This window comes from Felis catus, chromosome C2 (genome assembly GCF_018350175.1).
Source record: "Felis catus isolate Fca126 chromosome C2, F.catus_Fca126_mat1.0, whole genome shotgun sequence".
NCBI classification, from domain to species: Eukaryota; Metazoa; Chordata; class Mammalia; order Carnivora; family Felidae; genus Felis; species Felis catus.
The window spans coordinates 61,004,785-61,018,126 of record NC_058376.1 but is presented as its reverse complement, the minus strand read 5'-3'; the positions used below and the strand labels follow the sequence as shown (position 1 = coordinate 61,018,126).

Here is a 13,342-nt window from a genome sequence, read left to right as displayed (position 1 = left end):
GTATTTGTGGATACCTGTATAAAATTATCTCCTGAGTTAGGGCTCTTTAGTTATTCTCAACATTTAATTATGACCTGTTTTAACAGTGTCCCAAACATATTTGGATACAACGATTGCATTTATTTTTTGAAGTAAACTCAGTTGTGCATTTGCACCAGGCTAGTCCTTGTTCAGAATTTCGAAAGGGACATTACAGTTCTGGAATAGTTACTTAAACGTCAGGCTTCTGTAATAACAAAAGTGTCCTTATTATCAATTGTGTGCTCTTTTTATCTGAAATGTTGATCACGTTACTGAGTTTTGTAGACGTTGTGAAATAAGTGAGACTAGCTTAGAGGCTATTTCAAAACCAAATTTAAATGTATCAAAATATAAGTATAGAAATAAAGGCTCATTCCACGTATAAAATGTAGGCAGTAAGAAACAGAGATACTCTGCTAAGTATAGCTAGTTTATATGAACAGCATTATCAAAATATGTATATCCACTGAGGGTAAATTCTATATTCTGTGAAAACCTAGAAAATTTGCTTTCATTGACAGCAAGCTGTTTTTGAAATGAGAATAATTGGCTGGCGAAACAGCATTTTAGGGTTATAATAACTATGAATAACATGGATTTAAAACAAAGACATAAACATAATTTAAACTAAATTAACTAATTAATAATTGCAAAGTGCTTTAATGATACAACATCTACATGATAGTAATAATAGTGGGAATAATAATAAAAATGGAAAATCTGGCAATCACCCAGAAATTAGATCAGATGACTCAAAAAGTTTTAGAGAATGAGAAATTTAAAATATAAATATAAGAAACTTGTATTTTACCTTCTAATCTATTCCTTGAACCATGCAATATTGTGTTGGATTTTTCCTTACTATATCTTACTTTATTAAAAAGTATCGTTTGTCTTTGTATGTAGAATAGAGCTCATAAGAAAGTTTAGAAAATGTGTATTTTTAAGGTTTAATTCCCACTGGATAACCTTCTGTCCTCATATTTCCTCCTTAAAGTTTCTTGTGACTATTTGAGGGCACAATTTGGTCCATTATTTTGGAATAGCAAAGGGGGCATTTAAAGCATATGTTCAGAGACTAAACCATCTGCCGGCTTTATTATGAATACCACAGAATTATGAGGACTTGGAAAGGCTCAAAAATTGAACCAGAGTTCTATGCAAGATTAAAAAAAATCTACAGCGCTTTGATTTTAAAAAGTGTTTTGCAGCCACTTACTTTTGCTAAGTATTTTCATGAGTCTTTTATGGGCGAATAGTATCATTACACCCTTTTGATATGTACGGAATGCCTGGCAAAGTGTAGTCAAGTGACATGAATCTATGGGAAGGTAATGGTAATATTTTCTCTCTGATTTAACCCACTAAATTTAAGTGCCTTTTGGAATTTGGGGTTGACTTGTCAATAGTGAAACTCTCAGTGAATTGGAGAAACATAAAATGGTGACTGCTGGAACAAAAACGAAGTCCAGCTGCTAGCTTCTGGACTATCTACAAATGAGTTGCAAGAGACGTGCAGAGGGCACACTAAAGAGCACTTCTATAATCTAATTGTGATGTAATGAAAGTATGAATCAGCTATTGGTTGCCCATGTTGGGGGGAAGCCCCCTAAAATGAGCATAACTTGACATTATTCCAGGGTAGTACTATGTTTCTTTGGCATCTGGAAGGATATGAGATCTGGAAATTAATATAAAAACAAAAATCACATTGAAATCCCAAACATAATGGCATTGCAGCCCAGAGCCATCACATAAAGACAAATCAAGATGAGTATCAGTGTTAAGGTGTCTAGTGCCCAGTAGGAGTACTTTTAACTTACCTGCATTTTACTAAAATCAGTCTGAGACTAGCTAGACCATTATTATAAGAAATGCAGAAACCAACTTGACTTACTGGTGTTGAGATGACCTATCAGTCCCTTTGCTTAATGAAAATTATTTAATTAAAAGAAAATAATAATGGAGGTAAAGGACTAAGGTGTTTGGTTTGAAGATTCTAAATAAAATGTGTGTAAATACTATAAGTAGATTACATGTATACACACATATTATTACATGTATACGTATAAAATTTTGTAAAAGCAACATGTTTTCAAAATTGTGCACTTTGTTAGGCAGATTAAGCCTAGGACTTTTTTATGTACAGTTAGTCTAAAGACTGAACACACATATTTTAACACAGGTATAGTTGGCTTTCTGTTCTTGAGGGATGTCAGAATCAATGCTGTGGTGCTGAGAATACCTATGTTGAAATTCATATGGATTTTCTCATAGAGATATTTTAATTTTATGCCTCCCTAAATTGCAATCCTACAAATAATCTAGTGAACCTCTTAGCCCAAAGACTACAAAATATTTCCATTATTTCAGGGGGCTAGTTTTTTTTTTTATTTTGGGTGAGTTTGACATATATATATATATATATATATATATATATATATATATATCTAGCACACACACACACACACACACACACGCACACACTTTTTGTTTTGTTTTCTTCATTTCTTTCTGCCTCCCTGTTCCCATGAGGGAATTAAAATGGCTGACAAAGGAAACGAAATAGACAGTACAGTGAAATCTATGAATTGGAAGTAGATAAGAACGATAAACAAAACAAAACCATAAACAAGGGCAAGGACACAAAAGTGGAATCAGGAGTGAAGTCACTGTACAAATTACATTCAGGGAAGTGCTATACATTTGTCTTTAAACTTCCTTGCAGCCAAAACAAAGAGAAAACCATGACAGTTTTTCCAATGTTCATAAGAATATAAAATAAATTCCCTCATTGATTGCTAGAGCTTGTAAAAAATGACCGACCCTGAGTTTTTAGAGAACTCACTGGTAAGACAACTCCTCTTGAAAACAATTATAGGCTGTGGAGACCTAAACGCCAGGACAGAGGCAGAAGCCACACCTTCCCTGGGACATGTGTGGAGAAGTAGACTAATCTCCTTTCAATCCTAGAGGATGAGTTTCTAGGGGAGCAAAAAAGCTATGATTAGTGCAATGATGTTGGCAAGACCAAGATCTTACGGCAAATTGGGAGTTAAGGGGGGAATTTTAAAAATTATTTCATATAAATGTACATGTATATTTTATTAGTAAACCAAAGATTTGGAAGGCACCAGCATTTATAATAGCCATTAAAACACATTTTATCAAATAAACCTCTTGAATCAACATTGCTTCCCTAAGTTGGTCATGAAACGCTGCTGCCCTGCTGACATTCTTCCCCTTTTACTTTAAGCTCACTGCCAATCTTTGTCAAGTTTTCAGAGGAAACTCTTCTAGCTTACAATGTAATGTTTCTTGCCCTTGCATCCTCCCCTGGTTCATTTTCAAAAGTCTTCGCAAACTGCCTGGTCTTTTCACAGGTAAATTTGATGGTTAAGTCACATTGAATAGGCTAGTCTTTTCTCCATATTGAAAAGGTGAAGCATAAGGATTTTTTTTCACATTATTTTTGTAACTCAACCCACAGTAATAGTCCAAGGACCGCCTGTATCAGAATTTGCTAGGCTGCTTGTCAAAATGAAGATTCCTGGGCCTCATTACAGAATTTCTGAATTAGAAGCTCTGAGGAGGGAGTCCAGAGATCTATAATTTAGAAAGCTGCCCAGCTTAGCTATGCACACTCAGTTTTGTAAACCAGTGTTTTGAGATTCTGACTGTAAAATTTCTGGTATATGAGCATAAAATGGGAGGATTTCCATACCACAGTTTATGAGAGTTTATTATATTAACACTAACTAAAACACTAATGCATGTTCAATTTAATAAGTGATGATTACCTGCTAATAAAATTGGAAAGATCAAGCTTAGAAAAACTCTGCATTTTTTGAACCCTTTAAGCCATATCTCAGAGTTGTATAAAACATTATTTAATTTTTTTAGCTACCATTTGTTGAAAACTACTATATGGTAAGTCATATGTTGTATCTCTGGATACTAGACATACAAAGATGTGTAGGAACTGGAAAGTCTGTTATCTGCAAAAACTCATAATCTAGGGTAATTTATTATCACTAGAATATTTTCTTCTCCATACTAGGGTGAGTATGAATTGCCACAGAATCTCCTCTTGAGCAAAACTCAAGATTTACATTGTATCATATCAGTATAAATATACATTTGCTGGCAGCAATTTCATATAGAAGAATCCTGCTACAATTTGGAAACTGCAAAACATAAGTGAGGCTTACAGGGTCCACCATCTTCCCTGTCAGCAGAGATTGTATCCCCCAGGAGTGAGATGGGAGGTATCACTGGGACCTTCTAATTCCATTTCTCCCATCGCCACTCAGTGATTTGTTACCACTATACTCTTTGAGAGGAGGGAAGAAATACGTTAGTGAGTGTACCTGACAATATGAGGACTTCTGTGTCTGTTTCCATTGCCCCTCTCGGGGCTCAGCTGATGGGTAGGAAATACTGGAGTCTATATGGCAGCAGCCTCTCTAGTTGGTAGGCAGGGCAAATTATGGAGGGTCTCGAGCTGCTCTCACCTAGTACTCTTCCCCCAAGTCTCAGAAGTGGGTATCAGTAGGCTAGCAGGGACATATTGTCCATGAAGAAATTGGGTAGTTGGGTCTGAGGAACAGGATGAGAGCTTGCAATCTCATTGCTGATTCATGTTTTTCTGGAAGAGTACTGAAAACACCCGCCCCTTTTATTATTTCCAGAACAATATGAGAAATATTGTGAGAACTTCTATATCGTTTTTTCTTCCTTTTTTAAAAACACACACTGAATATTTAGTTCATGTTCTCTTCTAACAACCAGAGATACAGTGGTGAATAAAATCAAGTTTACACCTTCATGAACTTTATACTAGGGTATGTAGGATATTAGTGATAGAAAGTAAAATTGCTAAATGTAAAATGTAGAGTAATATAAATATGAAAAAATATGCTTCATTTTTGAGACTTTGCCTACTGCATTTGCCATGACTTTCAATTATATTCATGATATTTCAGAATGTGTTTGTATGAATCTGTGTGTGAATCTATCTGTTGACCTACCTACCTATCTACCTACCATCTACCTTAATGCATTTATAAACTTCATAAACAGAGAAGACAATTCAGTATACTCCTGGTTCTGGGAAGCCTTTTCTTAGGGAGACCGGTATATAATGTAAAGGGAGAAAGCAAGGACCAAAAAGTGTGCAGTCAACCACAAGATCTTTTTTTTTTTTCATTTTCATTTTCTTTTTTTTTTTTTTTTGCTTGTTCATGGTGTGTGTGTGTGTGTGTGTGTGTGTGTGTGTGTGTGTGTTTGCATGTGTGTGTATGTGTTCTGTGTTGTCTGTTTGTTTTTAATGAACTGAATGCAAGTCACCCTAGATGCCCAGGGGTCTAAATTAAGGTAAATAAGTTCTGGGGTCAGTCTTCACAGGACTAACGGTAGAAAAGACAGTTAGCAGTAGTATGTAGCTTTGATAGGGTTCTATGGACGACAGAGTAAGGAGTACTGTCCTAGAATAGATCAGAGTAGAGCAACAGGAAAGGTTTCCCAGAGGGAGTCATGTTTTAACTGAGACTAACAATCTAACAGTAAAACAAAACAAAAAGAATTTTTTAAAGTAAAGCTCTAATTTTCACTTGATCACCTAAGTAACATATGCCCTTGGTGAAAATATTTTAGACAATTGGACAACATATTTTTTTTTAAAGAAGGTGGGAAGGGAAATCACCTATTAACTCCGTACCTAGAGAAACCATTGTTAACAATCAGCAGATACTTTTTTGAACATGTATTATGTTCTAGGGTTATGCCAACCGGCCACTGTCGTCTCAGAAGGGAGCATTTTAATTAGCAGGCAGTATGAATAGCAGCAACTCAAATTGTAACTCCTGTTCGCTGTCTTCAGATTTGGGCTTATAAACCAGCTGGATCCCGTTCTCGTTGATGTAGATAGACTGGCACAAATGCAGTATTCTCCTGCACACATATCAGAGCACCTGCCCTAACCCTACCTAATGTAGTTGTGAGAGTCAGACTCACTAGGTTCAAATTTTGGCTCTGTTTCTCCATCTGTGTGGTCTTGTGCAAGTTACTTGACCTCTCTGTGTCTCAGTGTTTTTCTCTGTTGAATTGGATTATCAACAGTATATACTTAATGACTTTGTGAGATATTTTCAGAACTGAATAAGATAGTGTGTGTAAAGTGTTAATCACAGTACTTGGCACATAGTAGAGTATTCAACAAATGCTATTATTGTTATAATGCTGATTATTATTATTATTATTACTATTACAGTTATTTTCATTATCAAGAAAAGTTGCCAAAAATATATTTTGTCCAGTGCAACTCCATTATCACTACTGACAAAACAACTCAAAACACATTTCCTACTGTGGGGGGGGGGTAGGTCAGAGATATCATCTTTGCGACACACATTAAGAATCTGGGTTTATAGCTGAAAATCATAATATAATTTAACTCAGTAGATAAATGACATTATGCAGACTAATTTTCTGTTTCTAGGTAGAAATGATGTTTAAATCTGCCTTAAATGACCTTCATGTTACAGATTTTGTTTCAACAATTTGTGACTAACTAGTTTGTTTTATTAAAAGGAACTTTTAAGTCCAAAGCTCATGTTTTTCACACAGTGCTACATTTCTTTATACCATCAGTGGCTGAAAAAGATGAGAAAGACAATTTTAGCTAAAGAGGCATCTTCAGGAAGGAGAAGATTCTGCATTGTAGATCTGCATTTTAACATGATAGTGAACAAAGATATCTAGCCTACCATGCACCACATAGTAGGCGCTTAAAGAATTGTTTAAATTGAATTACATTTTATAAGAAAAGGCATGTGCACATCAGTGTAGATGTTCTGTGGAAATGCAAAAAAGATTTTAAGAGAATGACAACACAAGGGAATAACAATGTATTAGAAAAAAGCAGTTGTATGCAATCTTGACAACACTTTATGGTAACTTTCTAAAACTGTGGGCCTGCCTCTGTATGAAAGAAAGACGTACATAGTGAAAAAGAATGCAGGTTCCATACTTGCACAGCCATGTTTTTGGTCATCGCCTCTACCATTCAAACTGCATGCTCTTGGATGTGCTGTTTCTTGGGTCTAAGGCCTCAAGTGGAAAATGGAGCAATAGTGGGCTCATTCCATGGTATGGGTGTATAGTGCCTACAAGTGCTCTTGGAACATAATGGGTAACTCAGTAAATGATATCCACTAGTGACAGCAATGACAACAAGAAAACATAACAGTCCTGGGTACAATGAATATAATTCATCATATAATAAATTTATAATTCATACGTGTTAATATAAAAATACTAATACTTACAATTGTTTTGCTTAATGTTTGACACACAGTAGGAACTCTATGCGTAAACTTTACCTTTTCAAATGCAAAAGCATTTGCATTTTTCAAATGCAAAATTTGCTTTAGCTCTTCTAGTGAAATGAAAATAGAATTCAAAAATCTAAAACTAACTTTATCTTTTGAAAAAAAAAATGACAATAAAAGCAAAAGCCACCAAAGAATTTGTTACTAAAATAGTCAAATAATTTGGACTTGATGCAAATAAAAAGCAGGGATAACACTCTGCTTCAAATAGGAGAAAAAGTGAATTAACTTGAGAAACTCTTGGGTGACCCCTAATTTGAATAGTATTAATTGGAAGTATTTTAAAGATCAAAAGGCTATTATTGCTAGTTGCAGTGGTAGCTACATATGGAAAATGGCTGCAGAGATTCATGATACAAAAATAGTTCATTGCTAAATTCGAAATTCTGTTAATGTCACAAACAGTGGGATGTGAAACACAAATGAATTGTGATGACAGTTGAGTCCCAAGCTGCCTATTTTTTTCCCTCCGAGCTGCCCATATTTGGTTTTATATTTTCCTCAGTCCTGATTTAACCCATCAATATTTGTATTTTCTGAATCTAGCACCACCTTGGAACATCCACTTAAGGATTCTACTCCTAACTGCTTCTCAGTTCCTAGGAATTTTGCTCTCACTGCTTTTCTTCCCACAGGTATGTATTCTTGAGCCTTTCCCTCTCACCTCAGAGTCAGAGTTTCCATCACTTTTTAACTTACAGTCTTCTGGGACTCAATATTGCTCTTTCCTCCTCCATTCCTTTCAAGTGTTTAGAGTGTCATGCCATCCTTCTTCATCTGCAGGGCAGATTTCTAATCCACATTGCTTTGACTTGGGGGGGGGGGCACTTCCTGTCATCCTGATCAGCTGCAGTCATTTCCTGCCATAGTTTTTAAAAAACCTGGTTTTCTAAACATCTCTCTTATCTTTTGCGCTTGATGGTCTCTCTGATCCTAGATTTGGGGGGACAAGACTAGATACACTATTTTATGAACTGAATAAAGCCCCCTTTTAAATGCAACAATTCTATGTAACTGTAAGCTGTCTTGGCTTTGGGGAAATGTCATTTAAGAATCTCTGAAGAGTAAAAAAAAAAAAAAAAAAAGAATCTCTGAAGAGTATTGTTAAAATGACCAAATTATTTCGTCTTGATGGATTTTGTAGCGTGGTTACCAGATGTACCTCACAGAGCAATAGTGTGCCTAAATATGTTTTATCTGGATTTACTGCAGGCAGTGATTCAGCTGCCTTTTATTGAGTGACCTCTCTATACCAAGCATTTTACTTTTAATTTTTAAAACAATCCTGTGAGATAGGTACCATTATCTTTACTTAATAGGTAAGAAAACTTTGACCTAGAGAGGTTAAATGACTTATTAAAGGGTGGAAATAGGATACAAACTCAAGGTTCTAAGACTCTGAAATCCATCCTTTCTCCATTACCAAATGTTTGTGCCTGGTTTTATGTTTACCTTGTTGGGAGTGGGAGAGAAGGTTATCGTATAATTTAATTGGGGGCATGGCCAATTTCATCAAAGCAAACAAAGTGCGATGAGATTTTACTGTGTTATGATTTTAATAGAAATATGAACCCCAAGATATGGGTTCACTGGATCTCCAGAAGGGTGAGGCACATGAATCCAGGCAGCTTTCTGGAGTGCTTCCTTTGGCTTTAGGAGACAAGTTATTACTAGCTCTGAAGAAACCGGAGCTTAAAATGGGTGGTGCATAGACCAAGGGTTTTTGACTTCTGGTGAAAAGCCTTCTGTGACTTGTCCTAGTCTTTTTTGCTAAAATTAAAATCTGCTGGTTATTGTCAACAATTGTATTCCATAGACCTTTTTCCCACCAACTTTCTGGAAGGATTAGTAGTAGTAGTACCATAATGTTTAGCATTTTTTTTAAAGCAAACACTTAATACATTTTTAATCCATTCATTGTCAATCTATATATTTCTCTTTTGAGCACTAATACCACTTTTAGATGCCTCTTTACAGTTTACAGTTTGGAAAATACATACCAAAAAAAAAGGCACATTGCTTTTTCCATAGAGTCAATGAAAATAGAGATAATTTAGCCACAGTTTCTGCATACAGTAAAGACTTGGTAGGACTCCCTTTCAGATTGAGAATCGTTATTTTTCAGGGTAATACTTAGGCCTGATTTTCTAATTTGCCCTTGTGCAGTTGGACCATGAGGTGCCAGTTTGCACTCTGAGCCCTGAGACATTGCTTTGAGTAAGGACTTGGGGGTTAGCATAGATTGGCTTAGTGTATTATTGTACTACAACCACTTACTTCATTTGGGTCAGTTCTTCTAAGAGGAGCTCCTGAAATTTCCCCAGAATTTGGAGTGAAATTTTAGCTAAAATAATTAATAATAATAATAATAATAATAGAAAGAAAGAAAGAGAAAGAAAGAAAAGAAAAGAAAAAAAGAAAAGAAAAGAAAAGAAAAGAAAAGAAAAGAAAAGAAAAGAAAAAAAGAATAGCAAAAACCTTGGAATCATCTTTCTTCAGATATGTCCCTGAAAAGAAAAATAGGAAAACTTTATTGTCCAATGCCAAGTTTTGGATTGCACAGTATGAGGTTTTTCCCAGGCTGCGTCTCTCATGTTTGCCTCTCCTCCAGTCACAGCAAACGTTTCAATGTCCTTCTCTCAAACTTGAGCCATTGCCAATTTTGGTATGTGTCTTCACCATGTTTTATTACTCTAAATTTGAAATGAGGTAGGTATTTCATTCTTTCACTTTTTGAAGTTTCAGCAAGGTATATTATGCATTTATCAATAATCACCGTCAAACTTGGCCCCAAATCTTGTTTTTAAACAAATATTGTCATTTTCTATGAAGCTGAATACCCTTTGCCTATTTTCACCCTTTCTCTTGGTCCCCAAATTCTTCAACTTTTATTCTTCTCTGGAGAGCATTGAGTCCTGGAAATACAAGTGAAAATTAACTGTTTTAGAAGATTAGCATAGGAAAGTGCTGTTTTTTGCTGTATTCAAAATGGACTTGCTTTCATGCTGTTTGCATAGATATTACATAGATATAAGGCATATTCACAGATAGTATTAAAAACATGGAGGAAAATTCCTCATATAGATATCTTTCCCACAATGAATTTTTTAAAGTATTTATTTATTTTGGGAGAGAGAGCCAGGGAATGGCAGAGAGGGAGAGAGAGAGAGAGAGAGAGAGAGAGAGAGAGAGAGAGAGAGAATCCCAAACAGGCTCTGCACTGTCAGCACAGAGCCCAAGGTGGAGCTTGAACTCTCAAAATGCTAGATCATGACCTGAGCCAAAACCAAGTGTTGGATGCTTAACCGATTGAACCACACAGACCCCTCCCTCCCACCCCACTCCATAACGAATTTTGAGCACGAGAAAATATCTTTCCAACAGCAAGATATCATGTTGTGCTTGGTAAACTTTAACATTTGCATCCCTTGGTGTTCATCTTTATGAAAAATACTGAAGACTTATGACCTCTTTTTCCTTTTAGCTGCACAGACTCAATGTAATATATTTTGAATATAGATTCAATATGGTTATAATCCCAATCATACCACATTTAAAAGCAAAGTTCTAGACTGTGTTTCTTTGCCAGCATGACTCCTCAAAGAAAACGAAACCAGCCCTAAAAAAAAAAAAAAACCAGCCCTTAAAACAGAGTAAAATGGGGCTCGCAAGAGCTGTTTTGAAAAATGGTTTGAACAGTGACTAACAACCAATTTTTCAAACATGGTTGCAGCCATTTCAAGCTGTAGAGTGGACAGTCCACGGGGGAAAATCAATAAGGGGAAAAGATTTCTGTCACAGAAAAAAAAGAAAACTAAAAATACCATTAAGACCAATTCCTTCTCTATGCGTCTATTATTGCATTCCACTAAAAGGTGCTGAAAAAAAATCAACCAAGTTCTACTAAAATGAAGTGTCCCGACAAGCAAGTCTGTAAATAATTAAAAGAATAAACTAAAGTAGAAAAAAGGGAATGGGGGTGGGTAGGGAGATCAAGTAATTAAAATGTTAAGTGTACTAAAAGCAGAAAACTCAGGGAGAGAAAGAACTTGTTCTTCAAAAGAAGATACTTTCCATCCTTCAACAGTAGTACAGAATTGATAGTCTGATAACAGAAGCCCTTTCGGTAGCATTGGTGGGAAGAACACTGTCTTCAAAAAGGTTTCACGAGGTATTCAGTTGCCCAGGGCAATCTGATCAGAGTGTCCTTGTTTCTAGAATTGAGTAAAACAAATCAGGATGAACAACATATGGTTTAATAGTTAACTTTTAGAACAAGGGACAGGAAGATGCTTTTATGCCACGGTCCCAGCGTTCGTTCCAATCTCATTACTAAGGTCTGTTCTGAGAGCATTTACAGCTTTCCGGAGAGTCTGACTTGGGCTGAATCTTGAAGATAGAAATATAACCTTAACGACCTCCTTGTCCTGGAGTCTCCCTTAATACAGGTGAATCTTTGTGATAAAACATGCTCTAGGATCCCAAGTATTTGTATTAATATCATTGTTAATAATATTATTACTCCTTTCTTATGTCGGTAATGATCTCTCCGTTTTCCTATTCTAGAAATAAGTGAAAGTTTTGTGAATATGCAGAGTTGCTTTCTCTTTCTCTGAGAAAGTTTACGTGTCTTCTTCCAAGTTGGAAATTTGAGATATTTTGAAATATAGCTGTATGTGCAAGTCCAATCCTGCTTTTTAAGACCAGAGGCAGAAAAGATTTTAGAAACAATCTTTTATTTGACAAAGAAAGAGGACAAAGGAAGGGAGAGAATTGTGTACTTTGGCTGATTCAGTTTTCAGTGCTCGGTATTATTTGGCTAGTGTTCTTTTTATCAAGGTCTCTGCTTTCTCAGAATCCGGATCAGACTCTTGCCCTATGTCTAAAAGAATCTCCCCAACTCTTAGCATCTTCTCCATGTCTTCAAAAGTAAAGTGATCATGGACTAGGATTTAGTATACCTAATGAATGGGCCATGGATTATGAACAAGTACGAAGGGAAAATAACATCAAAATCGAAGGCAGTTCATTAGAAGCACTGAGAGGTCAGGGAACTGTTGGAAAAATCTGGTATGGAGTTGCTGTTAGTGATATAGCTAAACTCAAGAGCAATAACAACAAAGAAAACCCCCTCTCCCCAATTCCATTTAAAAAGAACCACCATCGTAAAAACAGCCCAGGAAAGAGACAGCACATATCTCTATTTTTGGTGTCTGACCATATATCTTCATTGTAGCTCTTCTGCCACACATTAACAGTCACTCATCCCTTGTGTTTCTCAAAGATCACCTTTGTGCAAGTCTCCAAAGCTGTTCTACCAGTGTTACTATTTCTTCTTCATCCTCTCCTTTTATTTGAGCTCTTTTTTTTCTCCTGTGTGCAAAGAGGCTCTTTCTCTAGTCTCTTTGAACACATTTCCCATTTCATTAGGACAGATGGGTGTTTCTATATGATGTCTTTTAAAGTGATAAGATGGCAAGAATAGATTTTGAACAATATTTTACCAGTGTTATGGAAAAATTAGCAACTGTATATTCTATATACACACACAGAAGCTGCATAAAATGCAAATTCTATTCATGTCTGATCTCTTCTGCATTTATATAGTGACTATTGCTATGGCATCTAGGCACTTTATGTTATTTCCTCTTATTATTATTTACCACCTGATCATTGCAAAGTGCTTTTTACAATCAGAGAATTTCATTAACAGCCCATTCCCTGTCTTTGTTTTTCTGCACCCTTGCATGTAAAAGTATCAAGCATCTTAGTAGCTATATCAGATAAATTACAGCAAAAAAAAAAAAAAAATAGAGTGCTTCTGACAGAAGCATGGGGAAGAAAACCATTCCAAAGCATCTCCTAAAATCCAGTTTATGATATATCTTATCCAAATAATAATATTACAGAAATAATTATAGAAACATTAG

The 13,342-nt window shown here is 35.7% G+C and overlaps 1 protein-coding gene across 46 annotated transcripts in view; it reads left to right on the top strand.

Annotated features, from left to right (window-relative positions):
• The window catches only part of ZBTB20 (zinc finger and BTB domain containing 20), a 789,483-nt gene that overhangs the window by 348,360 nt on the left and 427,781 nt on the right, over positions 1–13,342 (top strand). For 23 of the 46 annotated variants that reach the window (XM_045036366.1, XM_023260831.2, XM_045036344.1 and 20 more), the window contains one exon: positions 7,959–8,047. The exons of 20 other annotated variants lie outside the window; for them this stretch is intronic. The gene's annotated coding sequence lies outside the window, so the exon portion shown is untranslated. Of the gene's footprint in view, positions 1–7,958; positions 8,048–10,723; positions 11,861–13,342 lie in introns of those variants that run through there. 3 more of the 46 variants (XM_045036380.1, XM_045036377.1, XM_045036379.1) reach the window with 1 other exon arrangement.